This window comes from Meriones unguiculatus, chromosome 8 (genome assembly GCF_030254825.1).
Source record: "Meriones unguiculatus strain TT.TT164.6M chromosome 8, Bangor_MerUng_6.1, whole genome shotgun sequence".
Taxonomy (NCBI): Eukaryota; Metazoa; Chordata; class Mammalia; order Rodentia; family Muridae; genus Meriones; species Meriones unguiculatus.
In genome coordinates, this window is record NC_083356.1 from 38,514,374 (window position 1) to 38,536,455 (window position 22,082).

Below are 22,082 nucleotides of genomic sequence, written 5' to 3' on the forward strand. Positions count from 1 at the left end.
TTTCAGCTTGGAACAATGTCATACTTACAGGTAAGGTTAAAAGTGAACAGAATTCCTATATATAGCCTTAGGCCTTTTCAAATATTGCTGTCATATTTATATTATTATCACAGTATAATTATTAACTTTTATGGGTAAATTAGTTCTACTGGCTAATTAAGAGTCTTCATTTAAATTCACCGATAACTTTTTCCAGGATAGAATCTGGCCCAAGTCACAAACTGTATTTAGACCCTTCTTTTTTTTTTTTTTTTTTTTTTTTTTTTTTTTGTGTGTGTCGATTCAGTTTTAAGACTGTGCTATAGAATGTAATCTTGGCCAGTCTATATAGCTCAGGTTGACCTTTAACTCATGGAAATCTCCCTGCCTGAGCTTCCAAGTGCTGGGATTTCAGGCATGTGTCATGATGCTCCATTCTTGGTTACTCTTCTGTATGTGGGAGGAGTATGTGCATGTATGTGCAAGAACAAGTATGTGTGCATGTAGAGATTACACAGTAACCTTGATCTTCATAACTAAAGTGTCTCCTCTCCTACTGTTTCAGATAGGGTCTCTCATGGGCTTATATATTTGCCAAGTAGCCTAGGTCAGCTGGAAAATTCTAGGGATCTACCTGTCTCCACATCCCATCCTGCCATCAAAGGGTTTGCAGAAATATGACACCATACCCAACATTTTTACATGGGGTCTAGGGACTGAACTCCAGTACTCATGCATATGAGAAAAGCATTTTATTGACAGAGCCATCTCCCAAAGCCTTCTTAGTCTCTTCACTGTGCATTTGTTCTTCAACTACATCTCAGTTTGGGTTTGTCTCATTATTATTTCTTACTTAGTTTAGGGAAGGTAAGAATATCCCAGAAGTCATGGCTTATTTAAAGGCTTGGAGAGGTAGAGCATACTGTGAGTCTGGACCAAAATGCAAAGCAGAGCTCAGAACAATGGTGAACTATCAAAGCACAGCAATAAAACAGTGACCAAGACGATGTCACTATATCATTGCAAATATAAACCAGATATTTTATATAAAAATAAACAAAATTGAGTTTGTCTTCTCTTTCTCTTCCCAAAGGCAGATGTATTGACATAAGGTCTCAGATAGCCCAGGCTAGCTTTAAACTAACAATGTATTTGAAGCTAGCCTAGAACCTTTGATCTCCCTGCTCCTACTTCCCAAGTGCTGTGATGACCAAGTGTGTATCACCCCCAGTTGATATTTTCTTCTCATACCCTATTGTATCTGCAATACTTGCAGATAAGATGTGACTTGGACGTGGGTTTTGCAGACATGACCAAAGTAAGAAGTGGTATTTGAGATAAAGGTGAGGAACTGATCCATATAAGAAGAGACACATAGGTTTATGAGAGTACGCCATGGGAGAACTGCTAGAGAACTGTGCCTACAAGCTGAGGAATGCTTAGAGCTTCCAGAAGCCATCAAAAGCCCACAGAAAAAGGCTGGGTTCTTCCCATGGATCATAGACATCTCCAAATTAGACTTGCTGCCTCCACAGTGATGGGAATGCATCCCAGAGGACTTGAGCAATCTAGCTCAATTTTAAATTGTTTTAAGTAGCCTGGAAAACTAACATACACCCTGTGCTGGCTAGTTTTATGTCAACTTGACACAAATTAGAGTCATTTGGGAAGAGGGAATCTCAATTGAGAAAATGCCTCTAGCACATTGGCCTGTGGGAAAGGCCGTTGTGCATTTTTAAAGTTTTTTTGATTCATGGTTGATGTGGGAGGTCCAGCTCATTGTGGGTGGTACCACCCTGGGCTTTTGGTCCCAACTGCTATAAGAAAGCAGGCTGAGCAAGCCACGAGGAACAAGCCAGAAAGTGAGCACCACTACTTCATTGCCTCTGCATCAGTTCCTGCTTCCAGCTTCCTGCTCTGCCTTTCCTGTGATGTCTACAAGCTGTAGGCTGAATTAAACTCTTTCTCCCCACATCGCTTTTGGTCAGGGTGTTTTATCACAGCAACAAAAACAATAACTAAGATACACCCCCTACAGAGTACACTAACCAGAAGCCTGTGGGGGCTCACAGAGACTGAACCACTCACTAAGCAAAAAGCATCCCTGGGCTGAACCTAGACATATGTAGCAGATGTGCAGCTTGGCATCTTATGGGTCCCCTAACAATTGAACTAGGGGCTGTCTCTCTGACTCTGTTGCCTGCCTTTGGGTCCCTTTCCCCTAGCTGGGCTGCACTGTCTGGCCTCAGTGGGAGAGAGGATGGGCTTAAGTCCTGCTGCTAAGTGCCAGGGTGGGTTGGTACCCATGGGGGGACTCCCTTCTCTGAGGAGAAGGGAAGGGAGAACTGGGAGGAGGAGGAGGAGGAGGAAGCTGAGAAGAGAGGAAGGAGGGGGTTGTGGTCAGACTGTAAAGTGATTAAATAAATTAATTAATGAAAAAGACACACCCCCAATGAATTTCCACACGTCATTGAATAAAGAAAGACTAAAGCTATAAAGCCACATAGGAAAAATTTAGTGCATGGGCAAAGGTGAGTTTGCGTACAAATGGTCATCAGTTTGAGCATAGTGAATGAGAGGCCTGAATCACAGTATGAATTGTAGTAAATTATTTCAAATATAGAGAGTCAAGAAGTTTTGTTGACATGCTTGGTTAGGAAGATTAGTGTACTCGAGAGATATTTCAAAGGAGGATACTATGGGATGAATATTTATATCCTCATAAAGTTCATATGTTGACCCCCTAACCTCCAAAGTCAGATGGCACTTGGAGATGGAGCCTTTGGGACGTGATAAAGTTATGAGAGTGGAACCCCATGACTACAATAAGTGTCCTTGGAAAAGACACACCAGAGAAGAGCCGCACCCCATCCACCAGGTGAGAACTGGAAGACAGCTATCTGTGAACCAAAGGGCAGGCCCATGCCATGCACTCCTGTGAGCACACAACCTGGGACATCCAGTCTCCAGAACCATGAGGAATCAACTTCTGGTATTCAGCAACCACACAGCCTATGGAACTTCCTTATCGCTGACCAAATACACTAAGACAGGAGCAAAGGGGAAAAGAGAAAGAAGAACTGAGCAAACCCTTCTTGCTCCGTAAATACTGGAAAGTGAACAAGGAAGAGGAAGTTCTTGAGTCTAATGGGGGGCCTTATGTAGGTCTAAAGGGTTACAGGAAGTAAATCAGTCAGCCATTAGCAACAGAGCCCTGCACGGAGGAAAACCCCTCAAGAAATACCTGTCCTGTGCTTCTTCATTTCCCCTGTCAATGTCGCCCTTGGTCTATTTTGAGAAGGCTATTTTCACCCTCTGCCCTGTCATACCTCTGCAGACACAAGAATCCCTCCCCATTCTGAGGACAGATCATTGTAATGGAAAAAAGCAAAGCTTTACCACCATATGCAGCAGGCTATGGGGGCTGTCTGTAAGGCCCCAAGCCTGTGGAATGGAACATAATAAGCTACAGCTAGAAAACAGGACTTTCCGGCACAGGCTGTAGAAGGAGTGGGTGCTGCAGGGGAATGGAGGGAACTGTGAGTCGGTGAGGGTAGCAATCAATACTCTGAGTTTCCAAATGACATGCTGGAATCTGGATTCCAGCTCAAATGACTAAAGGAAATGAGAGATTGGATCTAAAGATTCACAAGACTGTCTTAGAATGAAGAGAAAGGACAAGACAGAAATTGAATATGGGAAAGGGTAAAAGGTGGGGTTGGAGGAGCAATAACTGCTAGAGCAAACACACCTCTTCAGAACGGGAGGCAGGGCAGGAGTAACAGAACTGAGGAACCTGGGCATCATCTGGGGCATATTGCCTGATAGGAAAAAGATGAAGCTTGGTACTAGCATGAGACACAGAGACCCCTGTGGACAAAAAGCATCTGTTACTGAAACAACCCTGCCAGGGTAGTACAAAAACGTACTACCGCAATGGCACTGTCAGGGAAGAGGCAAATAGAAGCTTCCAATCTTCTCTCGAATAACTATGTCTTGGCACAGGGTCTAAAGGCCTTCAGAGTCACTGTCATTGGCTTCACTTGAGCCACAATCTTCTTTGTAATGAACATCGACAGGTGCAATAGCCAAAACATTCCTGAATAGGCAGCATAAGTATTAAAGTATCAATGAGATGGCACATGTAAAGTGCTTGGGACATCAGAAAATAGTACACATGAGCCAGTCCCTCAGTTCAATTAGCAATGTCCCTAGCATTATCTTCATCACCATCAATGTTACTAGTACCACAGAGTCCTCCACCAGCACCAGTACTGTGCAGGGAGAGCAGTTCAGTGGCAGATACAGTACTGAGTGACTGATACAACACAATACACCTTTGAAGGAATGACCAGAGTCCTAGATGATTTCACATCACACAGGGATCCCCTCTGGAAACTGTGGTGTCCCGTGGGTCACAAGGAGCAACACAAGAGCCAAAGCTCCCTTTCTCTAGTATTAGCAGGCTGATGCAGAGAATACAACAGTGCTAGTTGAACACCTAACTGACATCTGACTGATGATAAGGCAAATATCAATCCGTTGGGGCTCTGTGTTGGCTAAACACCAAAGCAGGAACATAGCCACAGAAGGACAATAGCTCAGGATGACTCAACTTGGTCTCCTTGTTGCAAAACTTGGGTTGGAAAGTGGTGACTGTCCTCAGCAGTCTAAGTATCTTCAGCCTGTGGCTTAAGATGGATGTCAGCCAGCTGATCCAGACGCTTGAATACATTGTGTCTACCCAGAGTGTCGACTGACAACTGGATACATTGTATCTATCTAGTATGTCAATTTGGCTTGGTCATGAGCTACTAATAGAACTGTTCAGAGCATTTCTAAGGAGGGTTTGTAATGGTGTTTTCAGACAAAAAGGGAAGAAGAGCGAGTGCTGTAGGTGGCTTGCACTAGTGTGTGCAATCCCACTGAGGATCAGAACTCAATGCTCACTAGAAAGCTCACTAAGGAAACAGGTAGAGGGAGTTAATTCCTTCCCTGCCTGGGTACTTGAGCGGAGACAATCTTCCATAACCCCGTCCCACTCGGCACACTACCACCTTCTCTAGTCTACAGATACACACAGCAGACCATCTAAACTTCCCAACCTCCATGATATGAGTCAATGTTTTATGAAAAATAAATCTTCTCCATATAGACATAGTTATAGAGAACAGAACCATGTCTATCTTTCACTTTGCATTGGTTCTATTGTTCCAGAGTATCCTAACCAATATACCTGGCTTTTTTCCCCTGAGACAGGTTTTTGTTGTTGTTGTTGTTTGTTGATGTTGTTGTTATTGTTTTTCTCCTGTGTAGCCCTGGCTTTCTTGGAACTCAGTCTATAGACCAGGTTGGCCTCAAGCTTGAAGATCGTACTATCTATGCCTCCCAAGTGCTGGGATTAAATTGCATGTGCATCAATAACCTGAACTATTTTAATGATAGAGATAATAATAGAGATGGATAATAATTATCCATCATTAACACCTCAGCATGCTATAGCACCTGGCCTGTCACAAGAAGGTTGATAAGGACAAAAAGGGGACATCCTGTCATCATTACAAAAAATTAGTAATATGCAGAATAAGATCTGAGACTATGCTCTCAAGAGAAGTTATACAACTTCCAAGCCTAGCTCTATATAATCAGACCACTTCCCACAGAAGCACTGTAGAGAAAAGGCTGTTCGTCTTTAGAAGAAACTGAGCTGGGAGGAGGGGAAAACGAGGGGTAGAAAAAGAGGTCAGGAGAACTGAGGGAATAGAAAGTGGCACCCAGCTGGAGAAAAAGGCAGGAGACAAACAAGGCATCAACAGGAAGGTCTCTAGAAATGGAAAGCCCTGTGTTCTCATGTGAAAGCCACTACAGCTAGCAGCTTGATCTCAGGCCATGCAATCTCCCCCAGACTCCAGCCACTTCACTAGTAAAACCCCAGTCATGGTCTTGGGAATTCCCTAAGGCATGGGAACAACAGCTTTTCCTTCAGTACTGCAGGCACCCCGCACGGCGGCATGCCGCGGCATCTCAATAAATACTGAGCAATAAAAAGCAAACACTTGTGCAATAAAAGGAAGCAAACAGGATGGAAAGAACTTTATGAACTGTGAAGTCCTAAGCAGATGGCAAGGCATGCTTTGCTTCTGGAAGCCAGCAGGGTAGCTGTTGTTTGGAAGGAGTAGACTTCTGTATCATCCTCATTTTCAAAGCCAAAGTCAGTATTCCACAATTCAGCCAACCTATGAGTCCCCGAGAATGTCCTTTGAGCCTGTGCTGATGCTAAAGGCTCAAGTTAGTGAGAGAAGATCTAGAGCCTTCCACTAAATATGTATTATCCTAGAAGAAAGGCTGATAGCAAAGAAAAATGAGCACAGCTTCTGCAAGGCAGATCAAAGTCTGCTGATACAGTAATAACCCCAGCAAATTCCACAACAGGCCTTTAACTCTAATAATAATCCTGTTTTAGTTATAGAGTTATAGCTGGGATGCGTGTTCCTTTGTGTGGCCAGCTGCTACAGCAATGCTCACAAATGCTCGTGTCTTCGGGTGCAGGATCAGCTGCCGCTCCTGCCACTACTGAACCCATCATGATGGGTATCACCAAGTAAGGCATGTGACCAGACATATTCAGATGTCATCAGAAGAGATAAAATTAAGCAATTTTTTCCCTAAATGTACAAATACCTCCTCCTCTTCATTCACTCTCATGATTTAACATTCATTGAACTCTGCCTTGAGTACTAAAAATATACTCTAGGTCAAATGCAATGCACCAAAACCTCAATATGAAACCACAAGAAACAGTAATAGACAAATGGGCCAATACTGGAGGTGCTTTGAAAAGACGTTGATGTCAAGAATAGAAAGCAAGTGGGCCAGGGGGTCATTTTACTACTGTGAACACTGACTACAGGAAACAACCTTTACTCATGTACTTCATGGCTAAAGAATAGTGTTGATGCAAGTGTATAGGCAGGAAGGCGGAAGCCCACAGAAATATTATCATTAGAGCCAAAGGAGGCCAGTAAAGGCATAGTAGTCAAAGAACTAAGGACAGGGAAAGAAAAGCCGGAGAGGAGCCCAAAAGTACAAGGGAAGGGACAACAATAAAAGTCATCTGTGACTTTTGTCTGGTTTCCACACAACACTTTAGTTCTGATAGTTTACTAATAAAAGTGATTCATTCTAGCTCATGGTTCTAGACGCTAGAAAGCAAAAGACTAGAGAATTATATCTAATCAGTTTCTGGAAAGCATCTTGGGGCAGGAAGGGAAGTGAGTGCATCCATAAGAAGAGAAGGGGAGGGGGTCATGAATCAAGAGTCATAATAGTTACTCTATTGTATTTTAAACAGGCACTGGGTTGGGCGTGGGGACACTATTCATGAGGGCTTCACACTTCACCTCCGTGCTGTCCCTAATACTATATATCATGGATATAATGTTACAAGTCATGAACTCTTAAGGTACTCATCCAAAGCACCAACCAGAAAGGCAGGAGTCAATCCTGTTGCATGTCTAAAGTGGTGCCAGGCTCAGGGCTTGGGGCCGAGTGAGAACAGCACTGAGGTCAGGAGCCAGGCTAGTTAGAGATCCAAAGGAGTCTCAAAGAATAACCCTTCTTCTTCACAGCCATTTCCACCCACCAGGTGTCTTGTCATTCTTGTAGCTGTCTCTAACCAAGTGAGCACTGGTCTATTTTTCAGGTGAAAAAGGAAAGATTGAGTGGTGTGCAATCCAGGTGTGTCTGGCTCCACAACTGGTACTTCTAATCCACTGTAAGAATAGAGCACAGACGCCAGACTCATAAGTCGAAGAGAATGGTGGTCCTACTGGTGGAGGCAGGGCATGGTATAACAGCAGTGTTTTTAACACAGAGCCACAAGCATGGGTGCTAAAGTGGGAAATGGGGCTCATAATGAGCACCCCTGTCCCAGGACTGTGGGTACTAGAACCCCAGCACCTGCTCTGTCTTTGCGTTGCCTAGCAACTGAATTCGAGGAAAATTCCTCCCCTTTCAGCAGCAGGAGATGATTTCCCAGGCCTATCCTCTGTTCATAGAAGGTAGATGATAGGGATTCTTTCCACAGCCATAGCAGCAAGCAGCAGCTCCTCAGCTCTCTGGTTCTCTGCCCTTATAATCAGACCCCCTCTGCCCTTCTCTCCCATTTCAGAACAGGTCAATCTTCAAGGAGAAGCAAAGAATTGTGACAGACAAAAAAAGCTAATACAATGATATGTATTTACGAATGTCTATCCCACCACACCCCTGGCTGCCATGTTAGTCATTCACTAGTTTAAATTTCCACATCCACTGAGAGGCCTGGCCCTGGAGCAGATACTCTGTAAGCAGTGGTATGCGAAAGACTACCCCAACGCTGATAAAGCTTTCTGGTGATGAGGCGTGGCCAGAGAAGAGACTGCAGTTACACCCAACTACAGAAGCCATGGTGTGACAGCCCATACCCTAAACTGCCTGCTGTGGTCCACTTGAGGAAGCAATCAGCTCTGCTAAAGACTGGAGATTCACAAACTATTGCCCAAAGAAGCTCGCTGCTAAGGGAAAGGCAGAGACAACAACAGGACAAAACTTTTAAATGGCCTGGCATATAAAAGACACCCTATATGCTCTTTTGTTGATCAGTTGTAATGAACAAATCAAGGAAAAAAAGCCCTCTTCTAGCAAATCAAACAGCCCACTACACTTGGAATCTCTGCTTTTCAATGCGCACAGCACCTGCACAGGAAGAAACACATATGACACGTAGTTCTACCAGGTAGTGCTCTAAGCTCAGCAAAACTCCGCGGAGCAGAGACAAGTAGAACAGGAAAACCCAGGTTTGCAGAGAGCCCTCAGGCTTCACTTCTTACCCTTACCAGGGCAGCCACAGACTTAGTGTGCCTCCAACAATGACGGAGGTAGAGGAGAAAACAGATTTCTGGGCATAAAGAAACGTCTCACAGTCCGTGTGCCCCACATGTGTTCCGACCTAATTACCTCAATATAGGACTCTTTCCTACTTTCTGTTCCTCTCCCAGGCCAGACATCTCACAGCAGAGCAAGACAAGTGATTCTTATATGAGACAATGGGTGCTCCAGGTAGGACCAGGGAGAGCACAGCAGGCACTATGGTCAAGTAAGAAGAAATGCTGAGAAAGAGGGCCATGATACAGATAAATGGGAAGCCAGCTTATCAAGCACTTTGGATTGTTGCAGGAAGACCTGTTTAAAACACACACACACACACACAAAAAAAAAAAAAAAAACACTAAAACATACTCCAACCAAATCTTTCTACAGAGACCATCCATTAAGAAAGTTAAATTTGTTTCCAAAAGGCTCAGAAAGAGCCCATCCCTCGCTTACCTCAAATAGTCCAGCTTTTTGTTTATAAAAAGATGATTCTCAGCATCCTTCTGGAATGCTCAACAGGTATGCTAGAAAATTCAAGAAAAAGAGAAAGACTTATTAATATCAATGATGAATGGATTTGAGAAGATGTTTCATTAATTTAAAAAATACAAACAAAGAGCTGGCAAAATGCCTCAGTGGTAAAGATACTTGTCACCAAGCCAAACAACTTGAGTTCAATGACACAGCCCACATGGTAGAAGGAGAGAGTTAACTCTGATGGGTTATTCTCTGACCTCTGTGTACAAGCCTACAAACATAGAAACACAGGCACATACACACACAAAATAAAGATGGGTTGATTGGTCAAATAAATAAATCAACATGCAAATTTAATAAATAGAATAGAATAGTTTTTTAAAAAAGAAAGGTATCCTAGCACAGGCCTGAAATCTCAGCACTTGTGGAGGCAGAGGCAGGTGGATCTCTGTGAGTTTGAGGCCAATTTGGTCTACAAAGAGAGTCCAGGACAACCAAGGCTACACAGAGAAACACTGTCTCAAAAAAGAGAGAGAGAAAAGAAAAAAGAAAAGAAAAGGAAGGAAAAGAAGAAAAGAGAAAGAAAGAAAGAAAGAAAGAAAGAAAGAAAGAAAGAAAGAAAGGAAGGAAGGAAGAAAGGAAGAAAGGAAGGAGGGAAGGAAGAAAGGAAGAAAGGAAGGAGGGAGGGAGGAACGGAGGGAGGGAGGGAGGGAGAGAGGGAAGAAGGAAGGAAGGAAGGAAGGAAGGAAGGAAGGAAGGAAGGAAGGAAGAAGGAAAAGCTAGGCCAACTGTGCTAGCAAGAGCCTGTAATCCTATACTTGGGAGTGAAAGTTAGAAGGATATCTATGAGTTCAAGGTTAGCCATATATTGTGTTCAGCCAGTGTCACATAGCAAGATTCAGTCAGGAAAAAAAATAACAAAATGAGAAGCACAGGGGAAAAAAGTTGTTTACTGACCAATTCTTGTTTTTGTTGTTGTTGTTTGTCTGTTTGTTATTTGTTTTTTGGGTTGTTTTTTTTTTTTTATTTGAGCATCTATGAGTATGGGCATACATATGCATGCATACATAAATACATATGGCCAGAGGAGAGTTTGCAGGAGTCAGTTCTCTCTTTCTACCTTGTAGGTTTTAAGGGATCACACTCAGGTCATAACGCTTAGCAACAGCCACCTTTGCCACTGAGGCATTTTGAACACTCCCCTTAAAAAAAAATGCAATTATTGGCGAGCAATTCTTCTGTGCCAAGCTTTGTGTTAGATATTTTATCCCTACTTTGGTCTCTTTGTGTTCCTAAGTCATTCAGGCAGCAAGGCCACAGCTGATGGTTGGTCTTACTGGTGATTGCCATGTCATCCCCCATCAATCTTATTCCCCTCTGTAGTAGCATTTTCATTCGTCCGATTGCAAGACTTCTAGGCACTGAAGAATAAGAAACCTGTCTTCATTCTGATAAGGGCCTTGTGTTCAGGGCCTAGCCACTATGTACACAGTGGAGTGGATGGGCCACGGAAGCTGCATCGGATGAGCTCAGCGTAAGTGGTAGCAAAGTTTACCACACTCAGCTTGGCATTTGTAGTCATTGTGAATTATGCAGCAAACAACAACAGAAACCAGGCTCTACAGAGAATCTTATCCTCAAGGATCACTAAAACAGCTACAGGAGGGCCCCAGAAGAGATAGAGTAGTGTGGAGAATGAGGCATGGAAGTGCAAGGTCCTGTGAGCCAAGCGGGGGGTGGGGGTGGGGGGGCCACACTACATTATAGCTACTTGCAAAGCCCCAACCAGGTCCTGCTGACCCACCTGGTGGACTCATACATGTCTTCTCCTGCCCTTCGAGGGATAGTGATACTACAGCGTGGGACCCTAGAGACAGCCACATTATATAGTTCCATGTGCTGCTGGAGACCCCTTCCCTATAGACCTCTCTCTTGCCAGGGCCCCACCTCCACCACTACAAACCACCCAGGACATTGGCAGGTGGGTCACTAACGAGCTAGTGCTTAGTGAGCACTGACTCAACGTAAAAGACACTGGAAAGTTCCGTGGGGAATTTGCCCTTACACTAGGTGCAGCTGGCCAGCTGTCCTTGCCACAGAGCTGGGAGCAGAGGGCACACGGCTTGCTCCTTATATTTCTCCTGATGAATTCCCCCTGTCTTCCAGAGATGCCTTACCCGTAATCTGCTCATCTGGGGCCCCCTGGTTGTCATATTCTTCCCTTGGACGTGACAGTACCACAGCCCTGCAAGGCTCAGTGAGTCCCCACCTCCACAGAAGTGCTGGTTTAATTCAGCAAGTGCCCAGAGTTCAGTTCCCAGCAGACAGAGGTGAATTCCCCTCCCCAGAAAGTCCTACTGACTAGTGGTGGACTCAGAAAGATGCCCCTGTCCTCAGCACCTCTGCACTCAGCAAGCAGCCACCCACACAATACTGGCATTTCTACCAGAAAAGCATTTTTAGCCTTATTGTCACACTGCAATCACTTTGTGACCCTAAAAGGGCAGTAGCATAGCTTCCTGGATGTTGGTGGGCTCTTACCAAACCATGTTGGGGACAGCTTACCACTACCAATTTGCAAGCCCTGCTCAGGCACCTCTGCAAAAAATTTTGCTTTAAGCCCCTCTGCCCTCTGTCTAAGTTTCTAAGTAGTTTTGTTCTTGGTGTAAAACAGAGTCTTAGCAGAGTCCAAAACAAGTAGACATATCGGCTACTACTGATGTTTCTGAAACACGCGCTTCAGACTTAACTTTGTAGTTGACTCCTAACAGGATAAAAACACCAAAGGTCTGCCCCCTTCTTATTGCATCACAATTATCCATGGATGAGAGTCAGTGTATGTCTTAAGGAAACACACAGGCCTCATTTGTTCATCTGTGAAATGGGGTAGGTGACAGCAATACACAATGACAAGATCAAATGAGGTAACATTGAAGGAAGGAGGCTATCCAGCACTGAACAATAAATGGGTAAGGCTGAGTTGTTGGTTTCTAAGTTGGCTCTCTGTCTCCTTGGTAGTAGGGAAGGAGCAAGAACATAAAAATAACATAGTTCATGCCAGAAAAAAAAAAAAAAAACAAAAAAAAAAACCAAAAAAAAAAAACCACAGACCTTTTCCCAAGGCAGTCAACTAATATTTTAATTAATGTTTTTGTTTGTTTTTATTTTTTGAGACAGGGTTTCTCTTTGTGTAGTTTTGGCTGTCCTGGAATTCACTTTGCAGAACTTGAACTCACAGAGATTCACCTGCCTCTGCCTCTGAAATGCTAGGATTAAAAGCATACGCCACCACTGCCCAGCTTAATAAGTGTTTTTAATCTTGCACACATAGTGATGTTCTATGAAAATTAGAGAAATAAGTCTCTAAGTTTCTCCCCTAAGAGCTTCAAGCAGAGTGTGGGAGAAAGGGTCTAGTTCTGGGGGCTCAGAGCCTCAGGGTGCAGAGTAGAAAAGTCTCAATTTTACCTGAACACACAGAACTTGGAGAGTCACACGTTCCTACACCCTCACAGAGATGAGCTAGGAATAAGAATGTGCACACAGTGTGACATAACTCATCTGTCCATTTTGAGGGGACCTGATCAGAAATCCCTATGCAACCCAACAAAAGAAGGATGGGGGAGGGGGCCAGAATGCTGCAGACCCTGCTACTCAGGCCTTCTTGTCATATCACTCACTGCCAACACTATCCCCAAGAATGGGACATTAGCTTGCTCCCTGAAGTATGACATGGCCAAGCAAGCCATGAGTCTGCTCAAGTCCTCTAGGCTTTGCAAAAGACAACGGCTGGGGCCCAAAGTCTATGTTCTACTTTCTGTGGATAGCAGAACATAGGCTCAGTATTTGTAACAGGCAGGTCCAGGCCACCCGAGACCCCAAGAGTTAAAAGGCAAGAGGGCTGATCAGATGCCCACAGTTTAACCCTTTGGCTCTGGACTCTTTCTCACAATTCTAAGCATGTGCCAGGTCGCTTGTCCTCTACTCCTCATCATAAGCCCAAAGGAAGGGACATGTAATCTTCTTTGCAACTAATGGGGTGGGTGGATGTGCACAGTGGCTTAATATCTTAAACAAAGATAGGCAGCACCTGGGCTAGGCAGAGGTCCATGGTTAAAGATGGAGACATGGACACAATCCATCACATCAGAGACACGCCGCCTGTTCTGCTTTTAGTAGTTTAGCCTCATCGGCTAGGGCAGGAGGTTGTTTGCTCAGATTATAAGGCCAACTGGCCGTACAGATGGTTGCCAAGATCAGCCAGCCGTGGGTAGCATTTCTTATACACTTGGCAGGAAATAAATGAGCCAGTTGGAAAACAAGTGACCATGGGTGGGTTTCTCACTGGGAATACATCTAAGCACCATCTGACCAATGCAGATAGGTAGCCTGGGTCACCTGCAGCAGCCAATAAGTGGCTACTCACCAAAGAAGTAAGCTCCTGAGCACAGGTGTAGTGTTGGGGTGTATTTGCTCTCACCAAAGAAGGCCCTAAGAAAAGTCGAATGATACTGCTGGATGGTCCCAGGAGGGTTGGCCAACTCTGGCTCCCATCCTTCCCGAATTCTATGAAACCCAGGAGTGCCGAACGTGAAAGCACCAGGAATAATCTCGGGACACTGGCTACCAGGGTCAAAATTAGAGCCCTAGGAGGTAGAAATTATCTTTTAGGTTCTCTGTTCCAGAGTTGCACTCAAAGACATAGAGAGCAGTTACCTTCTTGGATGCAGAGTTAACACAGTACCTGGTTTGTGGTAGGGGCTTGATAAGCACTTTGTTATTCTCAGTGTCTAATTGTTATCATTCATTCTTCCTGCTTAGTAAACAGATTGCTTAGAGAATGGAATTCATTCTCACAACGGTGAGTGTTTGCTATCCTAATGCTCTGTAGTTAGAAGCAAGGCTGTCCCTACTCTCCTGACTCTTCTGAGTACACCTGCCTGGCCTTCCAACTTCTGCCATATTGTAAGGCAGGTGCAGTTGCCTAACCATGGACTTCCCAATGCCCAGAAACACAGCCTAAATAAACATCTTTTCTTTATAAATTACTAAGCCTCAAGTATTCTCAGACTTAGACAATTATTGGGAAAAAAATAGACCAAGATGTTTGCTTTGTTTTAAATACAAAAGAGAAAAAAAGAAATTAAGGCATTACTGTGTGAGGCAGCGTTGAGCATGAAACAGTAATCAATCTCACGCAGCATCATGCCTCTTCCCTGGCACACAGCTGTCACTCATTGTACATCTTTCTATTTTTAGAAAATATATGGCCTAAATATTACAGAGCTGTCCAACCTTTTGCCATTGCAATGTAATGCTGTCATCTACAAAAGTATTGGACTTCAATAACAGCCATATTGGGACTTAAGTGGCCTATAGGCCACAGGTTGGACACATCTGGTTCAAAATGATTAAGCTAGTATCCTGGATAAACACCTAAGAGTGTTAAAGACTTGACCACCAAGAGGTAAGTTCATATGCCTCAACACCCCAGCACAGCTAGAAAAGCCATCAAAGGCAGTCACCCTCAAGAAATTCAACTCAGGCCATATGTGAGCACCTTCCTCTGCAGAGCAACCTCAAGAGAATGGCAGGGACTGTAATCAGTCCCACTTTAGAGCTTAAGAAGCCAAGGCACAGAAGGCCCAGGAACATCACCTGGGTTTCTACAAGGGAGGGACTGTAGAAGGTACAGCTTCTAGAAACAAGGATCTGGAAGACAGAACACCTTCAAAAGGGTCATTAAGGACCACTATGGTCCTATGAAGAAAGGCTACTTGAGTTTAAAAAATAAAAACAAAAGTAAAACAAACAAACAAACAAAAAAAACCAACAGCTCTGGTTTGCAAACGAAGCTCGTGAGCAGGCATCATGGGTCATTATACCATGATGTGTGAAGGATGAAGTAGATAACAGGTATAAACATGCTTGAAAGGTAGCTTATCACTACTGAAACTGAGGATGTGGTGGAGTGTGGGAAGGAGACTTCTGAAAGGTCTGCAGAGCGGGAAGATTTTCCTGAGCCATTAGAACCATGTCGTCTCACAATAGTCCACCTCAAACTTTCCTTTTCATACCTACACTTACATTCACCTTTCTTTATAAGTATCCTCCTACCATACGCATGTTAGGTGATGAAGTCACCACCCAAAGTAGTTTCATTTCTCCAACCTCAAAAACCTCCCTTCCTGCCAACACACTTGGGGCTTGTCACCCAGATCATCAAAACCATTGCTTTCCGTAAAGCTCTTCTGATCACCTGGGTGACTTGTGTAGATAAAAACACGCTATCCGGAACTAGACATCAGCTACTTCCTGCTATGTCTGGGCAAAGGCAAGAGCTGAAAAATGGAGCAGAGTGAACCAGTAAACATTTCCCTAAGAGTAACAGGTTCTACACCTCTCCAAGCACTCCCTACTAGAGGCTCTTGCAGAGGAAGGCAGTTGAACCAGACTATCTCTGTGCCTCTTTGAGAGGTTTCATGCTCACTGTGTAGAAACTTTACTTACCAAACTGTAATGACAGCTCATTTGCATACAGGAAAAGTAAGTCAAGCAGTTACACACACCCTAGGCTGTAGTTTTTGGTGACTCACAGAAGAAAGTGTATAGATTATTTCCATTCAGCTCCATCCTCCAAATACCCAAATGATGTAAAGTCACAGAGCCAATGGGACCCTTGGGGAAGTTCCAGGCTACTGGGAATTCAAACAACAGTTAATGTAAGTTTAGCAGGGAGTTTCCCATGGTGTACAGGTGCACCATCAGGTGGGCTGTGATAGCGATTCCCACCCCTGAGAAAGCCCACATACCCATTCACACCTCATCTCAAGAAACAGTCCTCTAAAAAAAACCCAAGGAAACTCTGAGTCCAGTGTTGGACCAGAGCCTGTGATTCAGGAAGTCACATCTCCAGAATAAAGGCTGGCTCTTCCAGGAAGCCGACCTCAAAACCCACCTCAAAACACCAGATTATAAACTTCCTAGTTGTAGTCATTGTGCATGACATGTCTAAGGAAATCATTGCCCAAATAGTAAGCACTTGCTGAATGAATTACACACAGTTTCCATAAAACCTAGGTGAGAATGTTTTCCTAAATACTGTCGGTTATTTATTATGTGCTAGGTACCATCCATCCATCATTAAAAGCAGTTGATTAGTAAAACTAGCTGACAGCTGTCAGTTTCTTTGAAGACGGCCTTAACTGAACATAGTGACCTTGGTCATGCTTAAGTATCCTCCCAGGCAAGGCTACATAGTCACTGATGAGCCATTATCACAATTCAGGACAGTTCTCAAAGGGCATTCTAGTCTGGTCTGTACAGTGCTGGGGCTGTGCTCTGTTTAATCACCTTCACAGCTTGACATCTTTCCAATCCTGATTCTTTCCCTGAGTTTCACAATTGTTAATCTTAATGTACCCTGACACTGTATCTATACACTGATATCTGCCTCTGAGGGAATCCAGCATGCAGGAATATGGTTCTCCTGAGTCAGGTGTGATGGCCCAGGCCTGTAATCCAAGCATTCTTTGCTCCTCCAGTAGCCAATTCAGAAAAATAACATAGGCAAAACTTTTTTCATGTGATTAGATAATGATGGGATGGACAAATGAATAAACGTAATTGCATACTTCTTTGACAAGGCAGTCACAGCTGAGCTTGCTAAAGCATAAAGACTGGCCGTGATGATTTGATGCTCGCTGCATGGTGCTCGGTGGATGCTTGGCTGTGTAATGCTTATGATTTACTGGTGAAGGTAACAACTAAACAACTCCCTGGAGGAGGTACATGTGATCCGTATGGAAAGAAGAGGACTGGAAGACTAGAGGAAGATGTACAAGGCATTTGTATGAACAAACCAGGTCTATACTTCGCTATCCAGTGTACCAAAATGCAAAGTGTGGACACATCCCACACCCATGGCCTCCCTTACTAGGAATATCAGCCATGATGTCCCTGTGGACAGTTCACAGAAGGCAATCAACATAGTAGTACTGTTTGGAAACTTGATCCTATAGTGATAAGAAACTATCAAGCTCCCAGAATAAAGTAGATGACAGCTGGCAACCCAAGATACAGAACTGATGTAAGATTTCCCAAATTAGCCACCCCTTAAGTTGTCCACACTGGCTTGGGATGCCTAGGCTTTTATGGTCCTGAAGTAGACAGAACCTTGGGAGCAACCAGGAACCCCCTCATTCTCAGAAGATAGCTGTAGAAGCATAACCAGCATTGGGAAAATCCATACCTTAGCCTCAGTCTCCCTGACCTCTACCCCAGAAATGGGGTAGAAGTAAGGGATACCAGAAGACTTCTTCCTCCTATTAATCAAGACCCCAGACTCTGAGTGACTCCCTTTCTGAGGATGACACTTAGACAAACTTGGGCCATTAAGAAAGGAAATGGAAAGGAGCTTGTGATTTGTGCAAATAAGAGTAGGTGAGGACAATGAGAAAAGGGTGATGTTTGCTTGAAGCAGTTATGAAACAGATGATGTCACAGAGCTAAAAGAGTACAGGGTATTCCAGAATACATTGCTGTCTTTGGCTTATTATTGCATGTCCCTGAGCTGGGAGCACCTCAACAGTCAAATGTTGAGGTCATGAAAGGTAGCAGGCAGGGGTGATAGCTCAAAGAACCAAAGTCCAGGCAGACCTTGATGTCAGTATTGGGTGACACATATCGCAGGGAGGCAGTACAGCTCAGAATTTAAACAGAGTACTCACTACTTCCTTCCTGTGTGACATCAGATGCACAGAGCAGAGTGCACCTCTCTGAGCCTGGGGCCTTTCAGGGACATAAGGACTCAGGCACCTTAAGTCACGTCTAAGGACTGAATGTAGAGTAATCTGTGCAGATCACCTTACATAATGGAGTAAGTGAATGCTAAGGGTCATAGGCCTTTCCTGCTGCACTTTCCAAGCCCATGCAACAAGTCCCTAGGGGTCCACAGATATTCCAGAAGGCCTTCTCTGGAGATGTCAGGCAGATGAAGCAGGGGTAGAGCAGCATCTCACTCTAAGCGTAGCATCTTTCATTTAGTCAGTCACATGGATAAGGTCTAAGTTTATGTCAGAAGGCTGAGGGCTTTACAAAAAACCTGAAAAGATCATCTTCTGTTTTACTAGTGACTCAAGAAGACCAAGATATAATCAATACTGGCTCAACAGGGAAAAGAGAAGGAAGCTGGAGCCACAGGTCAGCCTGCATAGACCAAGACCTAAGCCCTAGAAAGAAAAGACTCACACTCCAGGAAACTGGACTTTAGTAAGCCAAAGGGATTCTTTAACTCTTCATCACTAAAGTCTGCTGAATAGAGCAAAGAGGATGTCAAGTGGAGGGTCTAATCCACAGCAGAGAAAGAATTAACCCCACATAATACAACCTAAACTCACAAGCCAGGGTTGTGCTGCACTGAATGGGAAATTCAGCCCATGGTTCCTGCAGCATTAATGTGCTAAGTGTAGAATAAGGCACTGAACAACGCAGACAAAAACTTATTGGCAGACTTTGTTTTGTTCAAAACTACTTGTGGATTTTAACATGTGCCCCACAAATAGCCTCTACTTTCTTTTAAAAAAACTTTATAGAGGAATTCTAATACAGAACATAGCTGCTTTGGCAAAGGATCATATCTAAAGACCTTCTAGATCTATGTGATCCATCTGGAATCCAGACATGCCCGTAGCACTCACCTTTAATCCCCAACAATGACTGTAAAGTTAGGTTGTAGAAGGAAGCACCCATGTTTGAAAGTGATGTCTAATTGAGAGGCAGACAAAATGAGGAACCAGAGAAACATCTGGCAGATTAGGATACACTCAATTCTCACAAGGAGAGGAAAGAGGACTTAAGAGAATGAGGGGGGGCAGTTTTACTAGAAGAGTTTTACAGAGACAGGTTGTAGAGAGAATAAGCTAGACACAAGTGAGGACAGAATGAGCCAGAGAATGAAAAGGATCCAGAAGAGTAGAATATATCACCAAAGTTAGTATGAGGTCAAGCAGAGCAATTTCAGTCAGAAGCTGTAAGAAGCCAGTGTGATTCAGTCAGCTTGGAAAGGAGTCTGAGCCACAGCAACTGAGTTGAACCAGCCAGAGTTCAGAAAGAAGTAGAAAGGGTGAGCTTATTCACCAATAAATTTCAGAGGCTGAAAACATTCTAGGCCTAGATTAGATTATACAAAGACTAGATCCTTCCAGGACTAGGCCTAGGTTAGTAGACAGGCTGTAAGCCTCAAAGGCAACAATTCCAACAGGTGAATAAAACATCCTAGCACACATGTGCACGCATGAAGGTGGGGAGGCAGTGAGAAACAAGAGAGAGGGGGGATAAACGGGATGAAAATGAGTTCTTAAAAATGCAAATGCTAGCCAGGTGCACATCTTTAATCCCAGGCAGAGGTAGGCTGATCTCTGTGAGTTCAAGGCTGGTACAAAGTCTAGAATGGCCAAGGATACAAAAAGAAACCATATCAAAACAAAACAAAAGCAAATGCTCTCAAGTGACCCTGGGTCAATTATCAACCCATGAATCAGCCCAGGAAAGGAAGGAAACAAGGCACACACCTCATCAAAGAAGAGATCAAGCCTAGAGAAATCACTCATTGGAGCCACTCAGCTTCCAGTTTGGGGTTCACCACATGATCATTGGTTTAAAAAAAAAAAAAAAAGGAAGAAAAGAAAAGCATTTTATCTCCAGTGGCAGAGTGAAATGAGGCTAAAGGAGTTTGTGCAAGGCGGAGTTGAATGTGCACTACAGCTGTTGTCATGTGTTCACAGTAGGACCTATAGGACGCAGTGATCCCTAAGTCCCTCTTGATTTTTCATGTGTCTTTCTAATCATAATTTAAAAAAAAAAAATCGTTTCACACAAAAGCTCAATGTTCAAATTCACTCATTTGAACTCGGGGCTGCACTGCCTTTGGCCCATCTTGAAGGAATTCTGTGGAATATGATATGTATCTCACATGGAAAGCAAATAAATGCTTGACAGATAGTGACAGGAGGATCAGTGCCAACTTGGAATACATGAGACCCTTCCTCAAACAATGCAAAACAAAGGCATAACTCTGAAGCTCAGAAGGAATCCAAGCAAGAGACTAGTGAGGGAGCCATAGAGAAGAAGCCAAACAGGTACCAAGGGCAAACTGCAAACCTCAATTTCTCTCATGCCTTCTCAGGTGAATGTGGGCATTGCTACCCATCCAGGCAGGCTCTTCTCTTTCTTTGGGACAACAAAAGTCTAGAAAGTCTTCCCTGGCTTCTTTCAACTAGTGTGGGACTTCCTTCTGCAAACCAGGCTCCAGCTGGAGAGTTGAGAGAGCTCCAGGTTGCTTCAGTGAAGAGAGTAGAGCCAGGGTGCTAAAGACTCCTCAAGCCTGCAGGGTGTTATGGGTGAGGCAGTGAGAGAAAAATCAAAGAAAACTGTCTAGAAACATAAACAACTGCTCTAAAATAAATAAATAAATAAGCTTAATAGGAACACATGGATCTTCTCTCTCTCTTTCTCTCTCTCACAGCTACAAAAAAAAAACCCTCAAAAATAGTTGGGGAGGTATATCTCATAGTTTTTCTGCAGAAAAACTCTGTCTTGTTCATCAGATAAGGCTGTGGGCAGAAGAGAAGAAGGAAACAAGCGCTAAGTTCAAAGTCACAGAGACTAGGGGCAAGTCGGAAGACTTCCCGCAGAACTCTCAGTAGGTAAAGAATAGGTTGTTTTGGTTCTGGTCTTCAGGCTCTGAAGCCAGTCAAAACCAAAAACAAAACAAAACAAAACAAAACAAACAAAAAAAATCAGCATTTTACTTGAAGCCTCAACATTTCAGTTGGACTCAGGGCCACAGTGCCCCTGCTTCATCGTGAAGGGATTCACACAAGGAAAGTCATGAGCTTACTTCTAGAAGCAGCCCGCAACAGGTATTCTCAAACACAGAAAACACGCATATGGGGGGCGGGGGTGGGGGTGGGGGAATGGTTCCTCTCTAGATAAAAATATATGTGAATTAAAAAGAGACCATTTTTGCGCCTATTTAAATTACTTTTTTTTCCCCCAAATCTAATAGTAGGTGTTGATGGGTGGTGAAGCTGGCCTGTCTTTCTGCTAATGGAGGCAGTGTTAACAACTCTATCTGAAAGTAATTTGGCAATATGGGTCAAGTGTTCAAAAACTGTGGCCTCTGATTCAATAAGCCTTCTGCTGAGAATGCTTCCAAAATGATTTCCAAGAAGAGAAAAGTTAATGCAAGGATATGCACAGCCCCCTCGGGTATAAGAGCCAATTGAAGTCTCTTGATTGTCAACTGATTTTTTAAATACAATTCATCAGCATCACCAACCATGACACCCTGATGGAAATAAGTATTGTAAGATGTTTTAATATAAATATGGAACGTTTAAGATATAAACATTATTGGGTGAAAAACACTCTACCAGCCGTTCTCTACCTCCATGCCTATGTAAGATAATTAAGTGTGGCTAGAACATAGTGAGTATCTGAGATAATCCCGTCAGCCCAGAGGGGTTGCAATTGAGTTCTCTGATTTCCTCATCATTTTCCTTCCTTTGGAGCCTGAGCCTGATGCCACTGCAATGCTGCTAGCTCAATAAGTGATAGCAATGATGGTGTTGATGGCAGTGACAATAGCATTTGAAAAAGTGGGGCTAGAAAGTTGACTTAGTGGTTTTCAGCACTGACATTGGGCTCACAACCATCTA

At 43.7% G+C, this 22,082-nt stretch overlaps 1 long non-coding RNA gene across 1 annotated transcript in view; it reads right to left on the reverse strand.

Moving 5' to 3' along the window:
* The window catches only part of LOC132655820 (uncharacterized), a 198,444-nt gene that overhangs the window by 60,225 nt on the left and 116,137 nt on the right, over positions 1-22,082 (reverse strand). Inside the window, exon 4 of the long non-coding RNA XR_009593695.1 lies at positions 9,343-9,413. This is a non-coding gene — a long non-coding RNA (uncharacterized LOC132655820). The remainder of the gene's footprint in view (positions 1-9,342; positions 9,414-22,082) is intronic.